This window comes from Aethalodelphis obliquidens, unplaced genomic scaffold (assembly GCF_003676395.1).
Source record: "Aethalodelphis obliquidens isolate GAN/ISIS:26980383/991018 unplaced genomic scaffold, ASM367639v1 scaffold1, whole genome shotgun sequence".
Taxonomy (NCBI): Eukaryota; Metazoa; Chordata; class Mammalia; order Artiodactyla; family Delphinidae; genus Aethalodelphis; species Aethalodelphis obliquidens.
In genome coordinates, this window is record NW_020837945.1 from 60,959,898 (window position 1) to 60,984,680 (window position 24,783).

The window sequence follows — 24,783 nt, forward strand, 5'->3', positions numbered from 1 at the left end:
ACTAAGAAAACTGGTTGCCAGAAGAACTGTTCTAAAAGAATTGCTAAAGGAAGTTCTCCAAACAGAAGGAAAATGATACCAGAGGAAATTTTATACATCAAGAATAAAGGAAAAGCAACAGAAATGATAAACATGTGTCAACAGAATGAACTGTTCTTCTCCTCTTGAGTTCTTTAAAACATGCTTGATAGTTGAAAGAAAAAATTGTAACATTATCTGATACGGTTTTCAGTGTACGTAAAGATAATATATGACAACAATATTGCAAAACTGGGAGAGTAAAAGAACTTATACGGTGTCAAGATTTCTACATTCTACTTGAAGTGACAAAATATTGATTCTAAAAAAGATTGTGAACCTAAATGGGAGGGAAATCCAAAAGGGAAGGGATAAATATATATGTATGGTTGATTCATTTTGCTGTGCAGTAGAAGCTAACACAACATTGTAAAGCAACTATACTCCAATAAAAATTAATTTAAAAAAACCCAAGCAATTCCTGTTAGCACCTGAAAAAATAATTTAAAAAAATTAAAAAATAAAGACTGTGAAAAGTATACATATTGCAACCTATAGAATAACCCCTAAAAATAGACAAAGATATATAGTCAAAAGCACAATAGATAAATTAAAATGAACAATAAAAATGTTCACATAACCTCAAAACAAGGCAGGAAATGGGAAATGGAGGAATGGAAAACAGAGGGAACAAACAGGAAACAAAATATAAAATGGTAGACATAAATCCAAACATATCAATAATTACAATAAATGTAAATGTAATTATTGATACACACATACATTTACAATTTCCTGGAGCCATATACAGCTGGTCCTCCATATCCACAGGTTCTGCAGGTGTGGATTCAACCAACCACCCGTCTAAAATATTCCAAAAAATTTCCAGAAAGTTCCAAAAAGCAAAACTTGAATTTGCCCTACACTGGAAATCACTTACATAGCATTTATATTATATTTACAATTACCTACATAGCATTTACATTGTATTAGGTATTATAAGTAATCCAGAGATGATCTAAAGTATAAAAAGGGATGTATGCAGGTTATATGCAAATAATAGGCCATTTTATATAAGGGACTTGAGCATCCTGGGATTTTGATATCCTTGGGGGTTCTGGAACCAACTCCCCCACAGATACAAAGGGATGACTATATACTAATAAGGAAAAAAACACAGTACTGTGGTATGAATTAACAGGAGCGTCCTACCTTAGACAGGATGAGCTAAGAAAGTTGCTTTGGAGAAGTATCATTTAAGCTAAGATTATGGAGTGAAGAAGGACCCACCCAAGAAAAGAGTGAGTTTAAGAAGTGCCAGTTCCAGCATGCTTCAATGAGAACACTGAGAGAAAGTGAAATCTGAATAGTCACAGTTCTCCTCCAAAGCAAGATAAGATTTGCGGCACCTCAAGTGCACTCAACAGCAAATACTGTTAGAAGCCAAGCACTCCTTGGGGGAAACACCAGAGGAATAGAAAAACTTCACTGGGTCCTGGATGGAACAACATCTTGTGGAGGTAGATAGATTCTACTCTGCTCTGGCTAATATTGGGCAACAAGGAAAAAAAAGGTGCCTGCACTTGCAGCTGTCATTGCTGCTAACAAAGCTCCTAGAGCACTTTGATCATGGCTGCCAAGTAGAAGTCTGGAACTCTTCTTCATCCCATAGAACAATCTCACCAGAGCAGGTGTGTCCTGAGGTGAACCATACTACTGCTACTATGGTTACCTAGAAGTTGGAGATCAAGCATTCAGCACCTCATCAGCACAGGGTAACCAGCACAATGAGCCATTCCATGACTGTGAATGAATTCTGACAACTCCAGCTCCAGTAACTCCTGGGCAAATTCCTAAATGGCAGTAACCAGTGACAAAATAGCCTCCTGCTACCTACCTGGGCACTCTAATTAACTCTCGATGTACCAAGTGGTTGAGGACCAATATAAACAAGATACAGTTTCCCAAGTTCTGTTCATACAGCTTACCCAGAAACTTCTTCCTTTTTCTCTCCATATTGCTTTGCTTCATTCCTAGCTTTTGGATTGAATTCACTTGCTAGTTGGACCATTGTGCTTGGGTTTGTCTTCTGATCTTGGCTTCACTGACTTATTGACAACCACTCTCTAAGGACTTTGACAAAATAAAAAAAATCACTCTGTTTCTTTTCATGCTGCCCAACTCAAGTGGGATAAGTCTTCATTATCTTAGCTCTTGAACTCAACCCTGAAATCATACACAGAGATGTCTCACAGGTAAGGTTTTTCTCATTATAAGGGAAGATTAGGGCACTGGTAAGTCCCCTTGTCAAATAAGAAATGATGGCTCGAAATGAAGAAAGGGAAAGCGAACAGACACTCCATCACTCCATCTCTAACTTTGGCTTTCTATGAAATCTTTTTTTTTTTTTTCCTGGCATAGGTGAACAAAAAAGTTGGAAAGAGGAGAATACATTTTATTTTGTTTTGTTTGTAAAGAAATAGGCCTATTTACACAGATGGAACAATATGAGTGGAAAGTAACTGGGAGAGGAATCTAGTAAAAGTGAAATAAGAAAGGGCAAATTCTGTGACATACTAAGTCTAATTGTTAAAATCCCTTTTAAAATTTGGTGCCAAATAGTGTTGTTTTACTTTATAGATGGATCTGAAGTATCCATGCACAATGCTAAAGATTTAATACTAAATGTGTTCTACTACTGAAAATAGGACCAAGGTCTCTAAACAACCAGATAAGAGCATACCATACTGACAGAAGTGTGCAAAAATGCTAATAAACTCAGATCATAGGAAGAGGAACTGATTGTTATGATCTTATTCCCTAAATATAAATCTCCAACTCAAGGCATTCTGCAACTGTCACTGGGTCAACACAACAGAAGCAAGGGATTAACTTAAATCCTGCCTTTTCAGTCAAACAGATGGACAAAGACTCATGAGAATAGCACATGGACCAGGAAGATGATAGCAGAAAATTGCCCATGCTCAGCTCACCTCTGCGTGACTAAACCCTGTTCTGCTGGTCTTCTGATGACTTAAGAGAGCAGGGTAGGTATCCTGAAAATAGAAAAATAATGGTCCACTACTAGGAAAATATACTGAAATCACTAGGGGAGCTTTTTTCCCCCAAATAAACCCTTTCCCGCCTTCACCTGAGAATGACTACATTTAATTGGTACAATCACTTTAGGTAAAGGACATGAAGAAAATTAAGGTATAATGGTAGGCTTGCCATCAGCAACTATGCCTATTAAAAATACTCTGAAAAGCCAACACTCTGACAATATTCTGAGAAGCCAAGGATATTGGTTAACTTTATACAACCATGATAAATTGGACACTTCACCAAAACATGAAGGCTACTTGACTCCACATTTGCCTCAATCAACAACAGGCAAGGGAGAGGCCCAATATGCCAAGTCACCATCCCACAGCTTAGGGATGACTCACTCTGACAGGAAAAGTAGAGTGTTTTACTCTCATCTCATTGAACCCTGTTCATTTTCACATAACACCACATGGTTCCTAATATGCACCACAGTGGCAACTTTGAGTCTTTAGATCCAAATGCCATGAGTGAGCTGGGGTAGTGCTGTTTCTCTTCCCTCATTTTCATGGCAACAAAGGGGAAAGGTGGCAATCAGACTTTATACCAGGACTACTGGAGTATGGCCCCAGGCTTCTCCCCAAAAGAAATGTGGACCACAGTCACACATGGAAATTACAAGCTCTGCTTAGAATAAAAGGAAACCAAGTCATATTAAAGGCAAGTTACTTTGTCTTTTACCCTGTTCTTACTAGGAAATTTAAAGATCTCTAAAACATTGTTTTCAAAGTGTCCAGTATACTATTAGTGGTCTTGAAGTTAAGAGAGTGGGTTTTAGACTTTAAAAGAAAAGGAAAAATAGAAAAGGATAGGATAGAATGAGATAAAATTGATAGAATGGAAAATACTTGTAGGTATCATGCACAGAAAGGGTAAATACTGTGATATTTTTGTTTCAATTTATAAATGCCTGCATTAGTATACTAGGTCATGATTTAAATGCATTTCTTTCTGTGGTTTATGAAAATGTTTGAAAACTACTGCCACAAGTGATACCTTTCTGATTCCCCAAATAGAATTTCGCTATAGAAATGCTACTGGCTTTGGGAGCTGGCCAAGTCTCCTTTGTAAGTAATTAGTCCATATATTGCAGAACTTAAAGTCATGTCTTTTCCCTATCTACTAAATTCCAATAGTGCTTCCTGGTCACTGTAACAACCACACATTTCCAAATGCTACCTGGGAAGTGATGTCACCCTTTATAAAGAAATATGAATCCATAGATCAAAGGTTGCTAACTCAATTCACACCTGCTGAAAAGAAAGTGTTTCCAAGTATCCTTTTGTATCTAGAGCTTGACATCCAATGGAGATTGCTTTGTAGGCCTTTATCTGGGAAGCGTATACTGCTCTACTTAATCTGCAGATTAAGTCTTCTGTTCCAAGCACCCATCAATCTGATACTAAATTCATTAGCAAAATGAAATGAAAAGAACACAACATAAATTGCTATTAATGGAGTTCCAGGCATGTCACTCCCCACACAATGTACTAAAAATGGACTCATCTCTATTTGAGTGTCTCCACACAAGTATCTGTGCTTTTCAATACATAGCATTTCAGAAGGGAGCTTTTTCTTATGGCTACAAAGACATTTTATAAAGCTCCCTTTCAAGGCTAAACTTCAGGAATTTTCACCATCAATTTATGCTGACCGAGTATTTACTCTTCGGTGGATTCTCTCTTCTACAGACAGGATCCAGTAAGGAGAAATTATGGTTTCTCGCCTAAAGAATTGAAATTGTAATATTTTTTAGAGTCCAGATATTTCTTACTTCCTGTGACTTATTTTGTATGACAGTGATAAACAGCTCCTAATGCTTCATCTGCCATTCTTATTCACAGAATCAGGGAACAATATAATATATAAAATTTTAAAAACGAAGACAGAATCAGCTGGTAGCATCCTATTGCAGCACAATATTTATACTTACACTTCTGTGGGGGAATTATTCTTCTTTGGGGTAGAGTATAATCTTTATAGATTTCTAAAAGTTAGATATTTTGAAGATATCAAGAGAAATAGTCTAAATTTATAAATTACTCAGAAATGGTAAAGTTGCACTTGAATTTTTCACAAAATTTCCTATCTCTGGCTAGCTCAGGACCAAACTATGTGTAACCAAGATTTAAGTAGACCAAAACCTAAAATTCACAAATACTCTGAATTACCCAGCTATTTTCTTTCCAGGACCCCAAGAGGAACTAAATAGAATTCTCACTTCCTTCACTTCCCATAATGAGCACCAATGGACAATTAGTTAGAGATGGACAAGCAAACCCTAAAGGAGTGTTTTTAAGACAGAAAATTACACGGGTAGCTCAAGGCTTACCTTCAAATAATTTATTGGATAAAATGTGAAGAAACAAAAAAATGGACATGAAGAAAGATAAAAGTGGAAATGGGGAATATCCTACTGTATGTTTAAATGATAAAGTGAACAAAGAAATATGAGAAAAAAAGACCATTTATTTTTTAAATAGAAAGACTGATCAAATGAGTAAAAGAAGGTCACATCAGGTGAAAATTGATATTGATTTCTTTCCTCTAATATTTGGAAGAGTTCTAAAAAGTAAATAAAATGAGATAACAAGACAAAAAAAAAAAAAAAAAAGAAGGTCACGTAGTGGATGGTCTGGGGGATAAATCCAGGTAGATTGCACATTGCAAGTGTTCAGTAAAAATTATTCAAATTGAGAAAGAAAATCCATTCGATATTGGGTAAGATAAAAAAAAAATCCATAAGAAAAAAATGAGGTTGGCAAGAGACAGCAAAACCAAGTGAGTTTCCTTTTGTTGTTCTTGTTGTTTCAATTTTGTCTGTTCGTTTGTTTTGGTGTTTTGTATGCCAAGGGAATAAATAAGTTAGCAATATGCAGGGAAATTCAGAGATGTTTTATTAAGTTAGTAACAAAAAATGTATACACACATACTAAGCAAATGCACACCCACACACATGCACATGCACTAGGAAAACATTAAGCAGATTCCCATGCCTCAGATGTATTTTGAAGCATACAAATTCGGAGGTTCTAGATTTAAAATAATGACAAATACAAAGCTTATTCTAAAATTCATTAATAAGCTAAATGTAGATGAATCACTAGCATCAAATGGGCTCTAAGAATAAAACTGTGTCCTGAATATCCAACTAACCTGTCCTTAAAGTGTCCATTTTCACAGAGATCTGAAAGTACATTGGCAATGTGACCCAATCACACTTAAAAAAAAAAATAGGACTAAAGACAAATGAGGGGAATATGTACAAAAGGGTAAGACCCTTGAATATCTTAAGCCCTACTTGGTTAATTGAGCTTCTCACATCCAGGCTTCCTGTGGGGTTAATTAAGCATTGGTGAGTGCAGTAACCATAATATAAAATCTACTCAGATTTTCAAAAGTGTTTTGATAAGATTTCATAGCAAAAACTGTGGAAAGAAATTTTAAGTAAACATGGAAGAAGGAATAGTTCCACAAGCATGGAACTATCTTAAAAATAGGAAGTAAAGTGTGAAGTGTAGATGTGGAGAAGACGGGCAAGCATTTTTATAAACTTTGACTATGTAATTCAAGTGATAGCTGCACATCCTTTAGACTTCACTGTCCTCTTCAGGTAGTAAAATATCAAACCACAGCATAATGGAATTCTAAAGAGCTGGTATGGCTCCTCATATACTATAGATTAAGAAACTGAGATTCAAGGGGGATTAATAATTGCCTAATATTAAAACATAAACATCAGGAAGATCTTATAAGATGTACAAATTAGAACAAAAGTTACATATGAGTTCCCCTGTGGGCATGTGTTGAGTATTATTGGGTTGGCCAAAAAGTGCCTTCGGTTTTTAAGTAAAAATAAAAGACACATTTTTCATTTTCACCAAGAACTTTATTGAGCAACGTATTCACCCTTTTGTTCCACTACCTTCTGCCACTTTTCAGGCAACTTCATAATTCCATCTTCCCCAAACTTTTTATCTTTTTGAGCAAAAAACTGTTCCAGGTGCCTTTTACAGTCTGACAGGGAACTGAAATTTTTTCCGTTAGGAAAATTTTATAAAGACCTAAATAAATGGAAATCCAAAGGTGTAATGTCTGGTGAATACAGCAGATGAGTCAGAACTTCCCAGCCAAGCTGTAACAGTTTTTGCCTGGTCATCAAAGAAACATGCGGTCTTGTGGTATCCTGATGGAAGATGATGCATTTTCTGTTGATTAATTCTGGACGCTTTTCGTCGAATGCTGCTTTCAGATGGTCTAATCGGGAGCAGTACTTGGAATTAATCGTTTGGTTTTCCGGAAGGCGCTCATAATACAGGACTCCCTTCCAACCCCAACATATACACATCACCTTCTTTGGATGAACACTGGCCTTTAGTGTGGTTGTTGGTGGTTCATTTCTTTTGCCCCACGGTCTCTTTCATTCCACACTATTGTACAATATTCACTTTTGATCGCCTGTCACAATTTGTTTTAAAAACGGAACATTTTCATTATGTTTAAGTAGAGAATCGCATGCGGAAATACGGTCAACAAGGTTTTTTTCGCTTAACTTATGTGGAACTCAAACATCAAAGTGATTAACATAACCAAGCTGGTGCAAATGATTTTCAACACTTGAGTTGGATATTTTGAGTAGGTTGGCTGTCTCCCACGTGGTATAATGTTGATTGTTCTCAATTAATGTCTCAATTTCATCGCTATCAACTGGTCTACCCGACCGTGGAGCATCATCCAGTGAGAAATCTCCAGCACGAAACTTCGCAAACCACTTTTGACACATTTGATCAGTCACAGCACCTTCTCCATACACTGCACAAATCTTTTTTTTTTGCGTTTCAGTTGCATTTTTACCTTTCTTGAAGTAATAAATATAATATGCCGAAAATGTTGCTTTTTTCTTCCATCTTCCATATTAAAATGGCTACATAAAAATTCACGAATTTTGATGTCTTTTTTTAAATGCACACAGATATGACAGCTGTCACATATAATCTAACAAAATTGTTTTGAATGAAGTTAAAGACAACTAAGTGCTACTAGAGCCATCTTATGGGAAAAAAATGAAACTTTTGGCCAATCCAATATGTATTACTAGTAATAAAGAATACAAGACTATGTACTTAAATACAACCTTTGAAACATGGTCCCCAAAAAAGGACCTTAAAAGAATTATAGTACATTCTCTGAAAACATCTCAATGTGTTGTGGCTATACAGATACCAAAAATACTGGGCATCAATAGAAGCGCTTTGGATCCAGACTTGAGGATCTCCAACATTTAACAGCTAGTTATTGGAGGAAGATGCCTGGAAAGGAAACATCAAGGGAGTAACAAGGGGCACAGGAAGAAAATCAGAATGATGGCATGGAAAATAGGGCAGAAAGCATTCCACAAAGGAGGAAGTGGTCAGCAAGATAAAATGCTCAATGAGATCTCAATAAGAGTTACTTTGGTGAAGTGACAGAGGTCTCAGAAGCAGATGGGGTGAACTGATGAATGCATTGGCGAGGAAATGGAAATACAGAGTATAAACATCTCTGGTGAAATTTGAGTGTAGATAGGGAAAAGAGAGAGGGCAGTAGCTAGCTGCATTTTCTATCTTTATAAATGATCCGTTCACTCACCAAATCCAGGAAGCTGACTTATTCATGACTCCTCCACCATCCTCCATACCCACTTGATCATTATGTGGTATGGATTATATTTCCACACTCTTGAATATATCATCTTATATTTATCTTCCAATGACTCACCAACGGTGATACGATAAAATCCAATCTCCTTAGTACAGGATTTAGGGCCCTTTATAATCTGACCAACATTACCCATCCAGCCTTACTTCTTACTTCCACCCTAAGGTGCAGCCATACTAAACCATTGCCATTTCTGAATGAGCCAGGCTTTCTCATTCTTTCGGGCCTTCATGCATACTATTACTTTTTCCTAGAATGTTCTCCCCCCATGCAACCACCTCCCACCCCTGCCTGCCCTTCACCTATCAAACCTATTCATCTTTCAAACTTCCATTTGAATATGATCTTTGTAAATCTTTCCTTGCTCTCCTAAGTAGATTTTAATGTTCCCATAGTAACATTTTAGGCCCCTCTTAAGGTATTAATACTTATAGAATTCTTTGTGTTTGAGACCCCAGCAGCCCATCTAGGGTGTCTCTTGAGAGCAGACACCCTATATTTTCACTTGTATATCTCTTTGCTTTGCACAAAGTTAGCACTAATAATTTTTTTTTTCTTTTAGTGAATGAAAGCATGTATTTGTTACCAAAGATGTGTTATACTAAAATACAATTAGCTTTAGTTTAGGTCATAGGTGGGATATATATAGTTGGCTACTAGAGGAAACTAGTGATTTATAAGTCAAAGGTGAATTTATTTCCTTGAAAACTTTATGTATTTGAAAATTAAGATGAATCACATTCCGATGCAAAAGAAGTTTCTTGAACCATTCTTCAATTTGGTGGCTCTCCTCAGTGACCTCAGCTTCTCTTCATTTAAAGCAAGAATCACCTAAAAAATGCACTGCATACTTGTAATATCCAGAGCACTAAAGAGGATATAAAGTTATAAATGATATATTGCCTGCTCCCACAGTTCATAATCAGGTGAGGATCTAAGACGTGTGCAAATATATACTGCTTTGAAACACCTTCAAGTGCTATTTGGGTAATAAGTGCCTTATAAGTAGCAAAAAAGGTATATAGTGACCCTGTCTAAAATGTATGGTTTCGTTAATGCCCCTAAAAGGAGAATACATTTCATTCTAGAGTTCAAAGCCAAGGAATATCTTGAATCTAGACAAGGATGATCTCTCCTATTGTAAATAGGTTTTAAGTATCGCCCTACTTAGATGTAGCAGAACGACCACAGATAAAATCACTTTGCCTATCTTTCTAGCATCCAATTAAAAACGTATAATAGAAAACATGAGAAATTAAAAACAGACAAATAAATATTTTTTTAAAGGATTCAGTTTAAGTATTTCAAGGTACAAAAAAGGTCCTATCCTATTGCTATGAAAGATAGATGGGTAATTAGGAGGAGTTTAATGATTTTTCGTGGCTCATTTAGAAAACTTGGCTTGTTTCACATGTATTTAAACACCAAACTTGGCAGTCTTTTTTTCTTCTTGAGGGTTTATGTGTTATTTGGGGGCGGGGTTTGCTTGTTTCTTCACTGAACCCCCAAATTTAGTCTCTGTTAACATAAAATAGGAAGATATGATGAGAGCAGAGGAAAATTCTGTGATTTAAAAATCTCTATTCTATTTTCTATATTTAAACTTCAAAAGATTAAAAGTAGCTTAATTATCAATTGGTCAAACTGTTTTCTAGTATTTTTGGCTCTCAGACAAGTGTCTATACAAATAATTGTCAACCTGGGGGAGGTTAATTTGAAAAGACCCCACAAGTGGTAGTTTTGATCTCTACTTTCTGCACTTTGAGAATCACTGTTCTCCTTATTCAGGGAGCTGATGTATTGCAGCTGTAGTGATTCACCTATTTTTCTTTTCAATAGTATTATTTTCACTCTATGGACTTAAAATTTTATCCTAAACTCTAGAAAAAAAAATATGACAACTGGTCAGTTTTTGAACATCCAGACCCCGTGAGTTTAAGAAACAATTCAATATTACCCATAGTCAGGCTTTTTTTCACCATAATTCCCAGTCACACCTATCATAAGCCTGGGAAGAAGAACTCGAAAGAACTTAGAGCTGTCCTTTTTTTTTGCGGTACGCGGGCCTCTCACTGTTGTGGCCTCTCCCGTTGCGGAGCACAGGCTCCGGATGCGCAGGCTCAGTGGCCATGGCTCAAGGGCCCAGCCGCTCCGCGGCATGTGGGATCTTCCCGGACCGGGGCACGAACCCGTGTCCCCTGCATCGGCAGGTGGACTCTCAACCACTGCACCACCAGGGAAGCCCTAGCTGTCCTTTTTTAGCATGGAAAAACTAAAAAGGCACCTGGCTTGCAATAGGGCTATAGGCCTTGCAAGTCTTCTGCATTTTGGTTTAATCAGAGATTTTCCAAAAGTCTAAAGATGATGATACATTTTTAAAAAAATAAGAGAACCATACAGCTAACGTAGCTCTGTAAACCATGGGAAAAACAATTATCTTAAGAGATGCCTTATGGGGTCATTGTTTCACATAATCAAGCAAGGAGATTAGGGGGCCAAGTCTTGGTTAGAAGTCTGGATCATTAGAATTGTTCTAACTAATGATTCTTCTTCAAGGAAAAAAGTGGGCTCCATTTCTGTTTTTAAAAATCCAGAGTGTCTGTAATAGTGCAACTAATGACAACCTTCCCGTTATTCTCACTTAAGAGGAAACCCTATAATAAGAGCTTCCCAAAATGTCAAATAATACTTGTCTCACAACAGGGCTTCTTTGTTCATTCACCATGTCTCTTTTGATACGCACAGATAATAAAAGTTCATGTAAAACTGAAGGTAATATAGAGCAGAAGCCAACACTAATTCTGTATAAATATGTCTGATTAATAAGAGTGCCATTGTTATGGTTACTTCATAATGTCATGATTGTTACAAGAATGGAGGATAGAAGTACTCTTACTCTCACTGTTTTTGTTCATCCTCTGTCATCCAACCAGTTTGTGAATTTTTCTTCAACGAGGGAAATGAAAGATAGACTTTGTCCATTAATTATTTCTGTTTCATTAGTTCATCTCATGAGCTGTGAAACTAGCTTTAAATTCAGGGGGAAAAATTAGGGTTTTATTCTAAAATTAAACCTCACATCCTCTGAAAAAAACTGAATACATGCTCCAGGCTTAATTTCTAGGCTCCCTTTTCTATATGTACAAGTACTATATCACTTCAATGATAAAATTTAGCACGATAGCACTAAGACATGGCTAGGAGCCTAACATGTTAAACCAAGGTTGCATGTGAGATTCAATTCCAAAAATTAGAAAAACCTCACCCTGTGAAGTAATAAGAAAGTCCAGAAGTGAGTATATGGTTCCTTATTGGAAAGGAAATAGAAAACAAGTAATAGATAATAGCACACATTCATGGCAAACAGGCTGATAGATTTTGAAGACATTGTCTTAGGCTGGTAGATAAGTTTGTATTGTCATTACTTCGCTTTTCTCTTTAAATTCTTATCTCCCAGATCCTGGCCTCCCCCACTGGGGCAGCAGTATTATATAAAAACTTAACAGTTGATCTTAAATTTAGCTGACATTTTTATATCCTTCACAACATACTCTTTTGATTGCACCCAAGAAGGAGATCATTAAACAGTAGCAGGAGACCAGTTACCAGACCATTTTGACTGAACAAAAAACACTGTGCCTTCTTGCTGACAAATCAAACAATATTCATACAATCATTACAATCAATTTCATAAATAAAGAGCTATTAACAACTGGAGAAAAATAGGAAAAAAATTCTATTTCACCTAAGTTCCTGCATCCTCTCCTCAAACCTCACAAAGTTTCAGCAGTGGAGGACGCTATGCATGAGAAAGAATGGACTTGGTTGAACTGGAGTCTCCGGTGAAGCAGATTTTGTCAGTCAGAAGGCAAGGAAACATTTCTGTGATTATTTCAGCCTATTTTTTTGTAGTAATTAGCCAGAGTTCCATTTTGCTGGGGCTGGCATCGCTCACAGCTCACTTATTATTATTTTTTTTTAATTTAGGCTTTTCTTTCCCTTTTATAAAGTAAATTTACATATTTTCAGTCTCTCAATCCCTTCTATGTTTTATTTATGAATATAGCCCTTCTTGATGGTAACTTTAATGTGAAAGTGGTAGTAATTATGTCCCAGTCTGCTAGGTTAATCACTTTCCACATTCTCTATAGAGAAGTTTAAGGTAAGTAACAGTTTACAGTCAATATTAGGTTTAATTATGCTTAATGAGAGTTAGTGTCTCTGTTTACTAACTGCATTTAGGTGTGTGGATCCTAGATGAATTTTCCCTTGGCCTCATTCTGATTTTTTAATAGTGCCACTGTGTACTGTATACTCAATGCTTAAATCTATAAAGTTGTTCCTGGAGAACAAAGCAGGGAAGGCACCTGTTTCAGTTGAGACACCATTAAATGAGTGCAGCCTTAACACAACTGCATCTTTCTTTGGGAAGGAAGGTATTATTTTATAATGCTTTCCAAACAGATCCATTTGAGAGATTAATTATTGCCTAAATTTCAGATCCTGAGTAAGTCTATACATATAAAAAGCTGTTTCATACTAAGTACTATTATCACTAGTGGTTAGTGTAAAATTATAGAGTATTAAACACATCTAAGACTTTATTATATTAATCCTTCAATGTTATCATTTCAAATATTAAGATATAAAACTATTTTCACAAGTCACTGGTTTTGTCCCTCATTTTTTTTGCCTAAAAAATGTCTTTTGTCTTAAAATTGTATTTAAATTCATTGAAGCATATAGGACAAAACTTTTGTTTCCTTACTGAGCTATAACAATAAGCACCAAAAAAAATATTCAGACCTAGAGGGAATCCTGTAGTAGTGATCCAAAGGAAATTTAGTACACGTATTTTTCTTAAAGGATTCCTTTTTGCTATGTTGTGTTGTGGATAAATTTTGAGTAGAACTGAGTACTATAGTTAGTTTCTCTAAGTCTATTCATAGGCTAATCAATTCAACAAACATTTACTGAGAATCTGGTCTAAGCTAAACACAAAAATGAAGAAGGCATATTCCCTTCCCTCAAGAAGCTTACTGTCTGGGAAAGGAGACATACTTGGTGAAATAAAAAATTTGTTTACAATTAGTTTGAGAAATTTTTTGTCTTTTGAAAATTCTACCTTTAGTTAGTAATAACCTGACTTTACGTTTACTTTTAGGAAAAAAAAATAGAGGCAAACATTTCCTTAAAAACCACAAACTAATGGGCTGAAAAGGAAAATAATGCAATCCAAACTATATGCTTAATCAGAAAAAGACTTTATACTGCTTAGATCCTGTTTTAAAAGTATTTTAGAAATAACTAAACACATGGCCTATGATAAGTATTTGCCTCTTTTTGGAAAATTAATTTCCCCTTTTGGGGTTTCTATAAAGTTAAAATTTTTTTTTTTAATCTTAAAGTAGCACACTTCAACATACAAGGGAAATCTATTTTGTAGGAAAAAAATTTAGGAACAATACATTGGATCCTTTAAGAGTCACTTTCCTTAAGAGGTCTTTATTTTCAATGTCATCATCTAAATTATTAACTTTTCATATGAAATACATCATGCTAACAGTAGCCTAGAGAAGAATTTGAACAAAACCAAATTAACCATTTCTAAAATACTTGAAATACAATGGGATGGTTATGCACTTCTAAGAAAAATATTCAGATGTTTTTAAGTAATAATCTCTCCATAATATTTTAGATTTAATTTTATGAATTTAGCAACAAAGAACATGGTTTAGTACAAAATGAGAAAAATTGCTTTAGAAGTGAAGAAATCATCTAAATATTATTAGATTTTTATTAAATAGCAACAGAAAACTGTATGCTGAACTACTGTCAGATACATGCATATCGTCTTTTTATCCAATAAAAAAAACACTAAATTCCTCCATTTCAAATACTGAGGATACCAGCAAAGTGTTCACACATCTGGACATCTTTCTGCACTTACCTAAACTGACCTTCCTGCTATGTACTTTCCATCTCAGTACCTTGAGCTATGCACATTTGCGAAAACCACTTGACCAGTTTATATTCTCCTTCATCATGCTACATAGAACCATCTTGAGAACTTTCAAATTACTGACAGACACTGAGCATTCATAGGCACCAAGTTCTGTATCCCTGCTCAGCAAAATAAAAAAAGGGAAAAAACCTAGAATCAAATAGTAATAAAGTCCCTCTCACCCTGATAAACATTATTTAAAAAGTCAGTCTCATACTGGCACCAGTTATATAAAACAAGTATGATCTTAGTGTTAACTCACAGGTTATTATATAAAAATTTCTATAGTTATGTATAACAGGCTTAATATATAAATATGCATAAATGTATTTGAATATAGCATGCATATGCAAGACAGCTATTTATTATACTTGAATGTACATATTATATATATATATTTTTTTACAGGTAAACATTTATTCCTGAAATTTAAAGGGAAAATACTTAAACTATTTTCATAACACAGATTCTAACTGAAATAAAATGTCCTTTAAAAACTGTAATTAATGGATGTTGTGTCAAACAGTGAACCAAAGGGTCAAACCTTATAATTCACAGTTTGAGAGGTCATAGTTTAAATTATAACTTTAAAAAACTGATTATCTGTGAGTAATTTGACAAATCCATCTAATATACTCTGAATGCATATAAAGTCTTTTTGAGAGTAAAAAGAATGTATGTCCAAGTGGACAGCTGATGGAGGAAATGACCTTTTTACTGAACAAGGCTGAAGTTCAGCATAATGACTTGGAATGCCTTTGAATGAGCATGCAAGGCTGGAAGGCCAAACAATACACACGTCCAAAGAGAGCATAATGAATAATCTAATCGGAAGACAAAAATATTCCACACACATGTCCAAAGAGAAGAAGGAGAAAATATACATTTCCATCACCTGCTCTTTCATCACTGCTACTACTACCCAATTCACAGATAAACTCAAACTCTGGACCATTAATAAACAATCTTTAAAGAAATAATTGTTGTTTTTTTTAAATACTAGAAATTCCCATGACTTTTCAATCTGAGATTGAAAATACTTACGGAAGTCACCTATATCATATATAGTAAGCCAGATTTATAAAATTGTTTTCTTTATGACTTACCTTGAAAGCAAATATTGCTTCACCTATCTTTATCCCAAGGCCACCCACCCCTCAAGACATAATCTGAAATAATTTTGCCAGCCTGCATTTTTTAAATCTAGAAGTAAACCTCTATTAAGGAGGTAGACCATTGAAGATAATTCCTCCATTATAGACCAAACTTCTTAACCCATGCCAGAATTAAGAAGTCCAGAAAAATGTCATTTAGTTATATGTCTATGTTATAATATTTACTTATACGTGTATTTTATTTTCTTCTTAGTCCTTCTTTCTTATCAGTTCCCCAAAGGGGAAAGACTATGTCTCATTTTTTCAACAGTTATATCTTAACCCCTAAAAAGTTCCTGGCACAGAACAGATATTCACTAAATATTTGCTGGAGGATGGAAAGAAGGAAGAGAAGGAAGGCAGGAGGTCTATAGTTAGTTAATCTCTTCTAGCATTATTTATGTGATTGTAGGAAGAAAAATTTGGAAAAAAGTGTATACTTTATTTAGTCAGTTTACCTACCCAGCAATTCACTGACCCATGCATCTATTCTAGAAACCAGAAAGATTTAAAACAGCTTCTAAAAGTGCATATTACAAGATAAAATAAATTAAAATAGATGAAAAATAAAAAGGATGGAAATTAGAGTGGGAAGTAAGTGTTTATGTATGTATACATGTAAAGACAATTAAATCATAGGAAAGGAAGGGAATTTGCTTTCTTAATATCTTCAGTTTAAATTAATCTTATTATAACCACTTATTATAATGCTCTTATTACAACAAAACACTAAGAGATATTTACTAGTTCCTCACGTGGCCATGTACTACAGCAAACATTACATAACCAGGTTTCTTATATCATAAACCATAGAGTCTATTGTCAATTATAATAAAGTATAATGAGTAAGTTATAACAGTAAAAACATAGATTTTTGTGAGAGAGCAAAGAATTCTTCTCTGAACCAGAAAAAATGCTTGCCTGGTAATTGCTTTACTTTGATGCTACTATGTCCTGTTACATGTATCAGAAAGGAGACTTTTGTAAACACTGTTGGCTCTTGATGCGCAGGGAAATACACGCACTCAAATGTTACTAGTACAAAGGAGATCTGAACATGTAAATTATTATATCATAAGGAAACATATTTGAAAAACAGTCTGTTTCTTAAAAGTGAAAGCCAAACTCTGATTCCACTTAGCCTGGTAATGTTTCTGTCATTCCCTTGGACCAGCCCACACATACTGGGCTCTTGATAGGTCCTGGGCTCGACCATCTGGCCCTTTATTTACTTAATTCTTTTTTAACACTGACAAGTGTATTAGTAACACTTCCTTGATCACTGGTAAATATAGAACCACCACACAACTAAGATTTTCCCTAATTCTGAAAGTCACTAATTAGTTGTGGGTAGGGGTTGGGGAGTATTACAAAGATATGTTGAGCAGTACTACAATAAGTAATCTAATTCCCAAGAAGAAAGCATGTTAATCTGCTTCCCACTTCATTAGAGGAATAAAAAAACATCTTGTTATCACTAAAGCATACAAAAAGAGACCTGGATATTTGGGGGAATGGTAGATAGGGAGGAAGAATGAATGCAGCATTTAGTCAAGAAACACAAATCCCCTACACATCTTGGACAATGGTCATAGTTTTTCTTGGTATCTTTTTATTGCTCTATTTATCAGTGTGTTTCATGAGCATACTTTATTCAATTAACATAAACACAAGATTCCAAAGGAAAAAAATATGGTAAATGAATCCTATTTAATAGAACTGATCATTCCACTGGTACTTACGTTATGCATTAAGTAACTTTGGAAGCTGCATTAATATTTCCAAACCAGTAAGGTCTCAATTACTTGACCTTGCAGAATAAAATACTGTAGGTTTAAAGGAGAGAATACAGTTTCCAAAGGTGCTAATAAGTCATTTAGAGAGAAGATATGGTCTAATTATAAGTACTAAAACTGGAAATTTATGTATTTTAAGTCCATTAGAAAACATATTTATTTTTAAGTTTTTTTTTTTCTGTTGAATGAGAGATAGTCTAACACTTTAATTTCCTATAAGGTTTAGATTCTTCAAAGAACATCAGCTAATTGTTGTCTGTGTTAACTCAAGCATCATGTTTTAAATATCATAACTCAACTCCCTGAAGCTAAAGATTTTAACTGTGTAAGGTTGAATCAGTTGTCCTCATTTCTAGGATCAAACAACATAACACCAAGCAAAAGCCTTTAAGAGACTATTTTGGGTTTCAGTCTATCTCCTTTGTTCGTTTTGGGGAAAGAATGATGTTCTCTTTGTATTTACCCCCAAATAACTATAATCTCAACTAAACACTTATAAAACTGTGGATTGTGAGGTAGGTGTAAGTATTTCCAAATCTTATAACTAATGAATAAAATTTAATTGGCTCATATGCAGAAGTAAATTGATAAGAGGCTGAAGAATAGAATAAACAAGGAGGGAAAAAGCACATTGTTTGCTATGTAATTTAAGAACTGTCAGAGAACTGGGGCATGTCTTATTTACTGGTATATGAAAAAAAGAATGAATGCTTTTGCATACAAATAAATGCAGGTATAGAAACATAACAGAGGTCTTGTGATACAATGGAACTTAAACTCCTCTGGGCAGTGGTCAGCTAAGAAAGAACAGAGACAGTTAACAACGCAGTGATAACTAGCTGACAGATTTATTATTCATGGCAGGTATGTAAGCAGTCAGGGCAGAGATGTTGGTGGGCTCTCCTCATCGAGTAGCTTTGCCGGTACAGACTAGATGCCTGGAACCAGGCAAGACACAGAAACAATAAAACCTAGAGCCAGCTAAGGGAAGATTCAGCACAATCCATCTCCAATTTTAAACAGTACTAGAAATCTCCATTGAAGAATGTTTTTCCCTTGGGATTGGCATATATTGTATTTACAGGATATTGACCAACACTCCTCTCTATTTATCTTACTGTGCTTAGCAACATACCTGAAACACCTACCCAGAAGTTCCCAGTATATTACAGAAAAGTGACTTTAACATTAGTTGGCAAAAATTTCTGTTGATAGGTATGTCATTACATGAACAGATGGTCAAAGTGAGTCCATTTCACTGACAGTATATTACGTGAGTCATTTTATCTCTGAACAACCAAACCAAGCAAAAGCACGGCACAGAAGAGGTCATTGTGCCTTCCCTCATTTGGTTGGCAGCTTTATCTTTGAAATATAAAAATAAAACTAACATGGACTATAATCCTCCATAGTACCATTTCCGCATAACATATAATAGAGTTTTTAAGTATTCATATTTAAAAATCATCCTGATATTTGTGAAGATGGAAAAATACAAGGGATATTTTTTATCTTTCAACACCATGATCTGCAGTAAAAGGAGAAAAAATAAAAGTCATATTTCCTATTCTTCAGTTTTTTATCTAACCAACTGTTTATAAGAAGAAAGCAAGTTACAATTCTTTATTGGTATTCAGGTCTTTTAATGAAAGCTCATGAAAATATATTTAAAAAAACAAATCTCCATAAAAAATCTATTTTCCTTAGATTATTTTTACTGAATAATTTTAAAATATAACAGCCGAAATATTCATAACCAAATGAGTTAATAGTGTAGCAGATATCCAATCACCAATTACTACATTTTACACCATGAGATCTCTTGAAATACACACACACACACACACACACACACACACACACACACACACACACAGACACACACTACTATTTGGATTCTTAGTATGATAGCTTCATCAATATAACCAACCCAAAATATAGTTTACCTTGATTTTGTAAAATGAAAATAAATATTATGAAGCAAAAGAAAAACTAAAAGTGTATGTATATAACAGCTAGCAGTCAAAGCAACAGCTGAAAATCATACTGCTAAAATGCATCTACACATGTGGCTGTGAAAACTTAAGTGCAAAGAAAATCCTGGTTACCTACCTTCAAAAGGAGCTAATGAAGTATGAGATTTAAGAGTACATCTTTAGTACTTCTGTACCTTAAAATATTACCGAGTATTAATTTTTCATCAAGTTGTCATTTTCTCTGACATTTGGTTTTATTAATCAAGGCATTTATCATTAATTTGTAGAAAATATCATAATTAAGCCAAATAAAATAAAATCCTTAAAAGGTTAAAATTAGAAAGCAGGTGAATGAGAACTTTGACATTACCCTGTTGACATACAGGAGCTTTTTGAAAGTATGGGAATCAAGTTTTTGCAGTGAGTTTGGTGCCTCAATCTTAGGGCTGGCTGGTTTTTTAAAATGTTATAAAGATTTGATTTAAAGCTCTCTGACAGTTTTGACATTCAGGTGAAAGTACTGCTGCTGCATTTGGAACAATTTGCATATCCCACTGCTAAACGGAATGTTTGAGGTGTGCACTGGTGTAAAGAAATTAAAAACAAGCTATCATACATGCTTAAGTGTATGTATTCACAAAACTGATGGTTGGATCACACCACCCCATCTCCCTCCAATGTAATCTGTGATTTACTCTTCTATAATAAATTACCCTACCATGTTATTCTCGCTGGAAGATCTAACCATGCATGTAAGAAGCAAAGTAATTACAGTCCCCTCTTGTTTCAGAAACCTTCTTCAATCCCTATGAGCTCTTTATACACAATGCAGCAACACAAGTCTATTGTAAAGTTCTTGCCTGAAATTCTGGATTTCTGACTATGAGTCGCCACTAAATCTTGTCTGCACAGTTTCATTGTTCCCCAAAAATGCATGTTTATTTCTTATAGTTAGTTGTAAAGCTCTTGCTGAAGAGGAATTGGTACTGACTTTTTGACTTTGAGCCAATGTGTCTATTTAAGAAAAGGGTGAGGTATAAAATCAGAAGAGTTCCAAACTGATTTAAAAAACAGGGGAGGGGCCATAATACATTCCCAAATAGAAGGATCAAGGGGTATACAGCAACACCCAATTAGGTGACATATTCTGAGATGACACAAGGTTTCTTCTTGTTTTGACTTATAATTTCAGATTGTTTTAGGTAGGCATAGAAAATTTTATTTAACGTGCTAAAGGGCAATAAAGAAAAGACCTGAGGCAGTAAACCCAAGGCCTTTAAAATTATGAAACTTTCCAGGAAGATAAAAACCTATTGAAGAAAATATCATTGGATATTACCTTCAGTCTTCAGAGTCTCAAAGGGCAATTCTTAACACTTCTTTTTGTGTGACTGTAAAAGAGAAATACTTAAACTTAGTAATCTGCCAAGGAAACAATTTACATTTCCATAATATCTTTACGACTAGTCATGAGAAGTAGGTAGTTGAGTTTGTGTATGCCAACTAATATCTATAGTTTTTTGTTTGTTTTGTTTTGTTTTGGCCGCACCATGCAGCACATAGGATCTTAGTTCCCCAACCAGGGATTGAACCCAAGGCCCCTGCACTGGAAGTGTGGAGTCTTAACCATTCGACCGCCAGGGAACCTCCAATACCTATAGTTTTAAAAAGAAAAATAAAGGCTAACACATTAATTTGTCTATGTGCAGAACAAGTACTCAGTAAAATATGGCACGAATTTACAATTTAAACCACTGTGTACAGGGTTTAGATGGAGAACAGAATATTTATTATAGTATTATTAGAAGCTTTATTAATTTATACAAACAGATGTTTTTACATTTATATATATATTTTTTGCAGTACGCGGGCCTCTCACTGTTGCGGCCTCTCCCGTTGTGGAGCACAGGCTCCGGACGCGCAGGCTCAGCGGCCATGGCTCAAGGGCCCAGCCGCTCCGCGGCATGTGGGATCTTCCCGGACCGGGGCACGAACCCGTGTCCCCTGCATCGGCAGGCGGACTCTCAATGCTGCGCCACCAGGGAAGCCCCATTTATATTTTTTAAATTAAAAAAAACTGATCTAAAAAACCCCACTAATCTCCAATAGTCTTTATTACATTTATTTGTTTATTTTTAATTACCAGAGATTTTGCAAAGATCTACTACCCATAATACACTGGTAAGCACTGGTAATTTAGGAAGTATACAAAGATAAAATACAAGCCCTGTCTTCAAAATATGAGTGAGGTTGGAGAGATTTTCCTAAAAAAGATAATCTAAAGAGAATAAAAAGTAAATGGGTGGAAAGAAACAGGGAGTAGAGGGTAACATGCTCAATAGAGCTTGAACTGGTCTTTAGTACCTAATGCACTGATATTAAAACATGGCTTTATGATCCCTGTCTCAGCAAGCAAGGCTAATAGGAGGGTCCTACTCAGATTTGGAGGCAGGGATGTCAAACAAATGGATCAGTCACTTTTAAACTATCTTCTGACCAAATGCTTTTGATAGTATAGAATGAAAACTAGGACCGGGAGCAGTAAAGCAGGCAGGATGTTGAGGTGACTTTAAAGCCAATTTGGTGAGTTAAAATATAAAAAGATTTAACTAGAAACAACTCTCCTATTAAAAATTGAGTTTGATATTGTATGTCCTCGGAAAGTGTTCTCTCTAAATTTGCTATGAAATCTTACTGAGGACCTTAATGTCATATTTACTAATAATCTCCAGAGATTCAGCCATTCAAAGTCTCAAAAGCAGTTTTACTAATGGAAATGCGTAAACATAAGCCAATCCTGTAAACGAGTACATGTACAGTAAAAGTTCTATTAAAACGAAGAAGGTCTAAGCGTTTTAACTGACTAGATCTTTAAGATGCAGAAACAAAGGGAAAACAAAGACTCAAACAACAAACCATACCAGCGATCCTGAGCTTATGCTGTACTAATAAATAAATGGGATCCAGAAAAGGAAGGTGATGGTTCTGCTATAGTCAGGGTACCTGAGTAATACCACACTTATTCTGCAACATCAACTTTAGAAGAGGCTCTGAAAATTAGAATCTGCTAGGAGTGAGATAATTACTATTAATCATGGATAAACAGAGGATAACTAGGAATGGAAAAGAAAAAACAATGTTCAGGTTGTACGGATGAGGTGGGGAAGGATACTTTGGAGGAAATTAATTTGGCCATTACATGATATTTTATAAAAGTAATTTTAATTTATTTATTGTCTGTCTTCCCTACTAGAATGGAAGGGCCATGAGGTCAGGCCTTGTCTCTTTCACTGTATCCCCCATTTATATGAATAGTGTCTGCTACATAGTAGGAGATCAATGAATATTTATTGAAGGAAAGAATCAACAGCCTGACCAACCTATGAAAAGGCACTAAGTCTACATCTATTTACAGATGAAACAATTTAAGCTTAAAGAAGTTAAATGTTATATATTAAACTTTGACCTTTTGCAACTGCAAACTTCTACAACCCATTTTTCATAGTCTTTCACTCAATATTCATTCTAGCAGGGAAAACAAACAATAAGCAAATAAATCATTAAACCAATAATGTCCTATAATTAATACTATGAGGACAAACAAAGCAAGGTAATAGCACTGAGAGTTACATGGGCTGATATTTTAGATAGGTCTGGACAGAAAATCTTCTCAGAGAGGGCAACAATAAGAAAATTCCTGAGTGAAGTAAGGAAAAGAGTCAAAAAAATAATATCTGGGGCTATATGGGCTGTTATAAGGATTAAAGGAGATACACACTACCTTTCTTAGTATTGGCTTGCAAACAGTACTCTCAATAACTATTATTTTATTATGTTGCTATTATTTTTATAAATGGTGAATTCCCCCACTAGGTTATAAATTTGTCAAAGACATCCATTTTTAATTCCCTACAGCTCCTTAAATAGTGCCTAGAAAGAATTCAATAAACATTTATAGAATTGAAAATATGAAGACACAATTATCAGTTCAGTAATTAGAAAAACAGACCATATGAATATGAGAAAGTTACCATATTTCATATGCCTAAATCAATCTAATTCTGTTAAATCAATGTCACTTAATAAGTAATCATTTATGGATTAAAAAGAAAGGAAAGAGGGAAAATATATAAAATGGTTAGAGCCAATAAGTCATAGATAAAAAAAGAGTAAGAAATAATCAGAAAAAAATGAAGGTATTGATACTAGCCCACTATCTTGACCATTCACACGTTCTTTGTCTTCCTCCATCAGATTAATACATGTTTCTAGCGCAAGAACCCTATAGCGCAGGCAGCTGATTCATTTATGTGTTCTTAATACAAACACAGGGCCTGGTGTATAGTGAACAGTCAATAAATCTTTGTTGAACTGAATGGAACTAAAATTATTTTTAGTAGTTCTGATGTTTTAAAGCTAGTTTAATTTTTTTAAGTGATAAAATAGAATAGGAGATTACAATAAAAAAATAACAAGTATTAGGTATTGGCTCTGCAGCAAAGAAGTAGAAAACGAGGTTAGCTTTTACCAAAGACTGAAATATAAGTGACAGTGTGATAACTGTCATTGGAAGAGACAGATCTGTGGAACAGACCATAGGGACTTCAGTATGGGGTAAATATTACAGGTTGCATTTCCAGAGTGTTGAGATATTTGACTCATTAAGTGACCAAAAAAAAAAATTGTTCCCTACCTTTGCCATGCACCAAAATAAAAATCAGATTGATATATCTGAATATAGTAAGTAAAATAATCAAAGAGCTTTTAGAAAACTTATGTATATAATTTTCTGAACTCCAAGGTAAGAAGGTCTTTTGAAGCACATAAGTAATGGTATATAACATAAGCACAAAGATTTATGAATTTGACAACTTAAAACTTTTATAAATCCAAAAGTATCTTGAACAAAATTAAGATGTCTACAACAAATAAAGACAAATATTTTTAACATATATGATATTCATAGTGTTAATAGTCTTTATCTAGAAAGAAAGAAAGAAAGAAAGAAAGAAAGAAAGAAAGAAAGAAAGAAA

At 34.8% G+C, this 24,783-nt stretch overlaps 1 protein-coding gene across 1 annotated transcript in view; it reads right to left on the reverse strand.

Moving 5' to 3' along the window:
* ZBTB20 (zinc finger and BTB domain containing 20) overlaps positions 1 to 24,783 on the reverse strand; it is a 797,288-nt gene that overhangs the window by 591,912 nt on the left and 180,593 nt on the right. Inside the window, exon 3 of the mRNA XM_027105198.1 lies at positions 21,090 to 21,141. The gene's annotated coding sequence lies outside the window, so the exon portion shown is untranslated. The remainder of the gene's footprint in view (positions 1 to 21,089; positions 21,142 to 24,783) is intronic.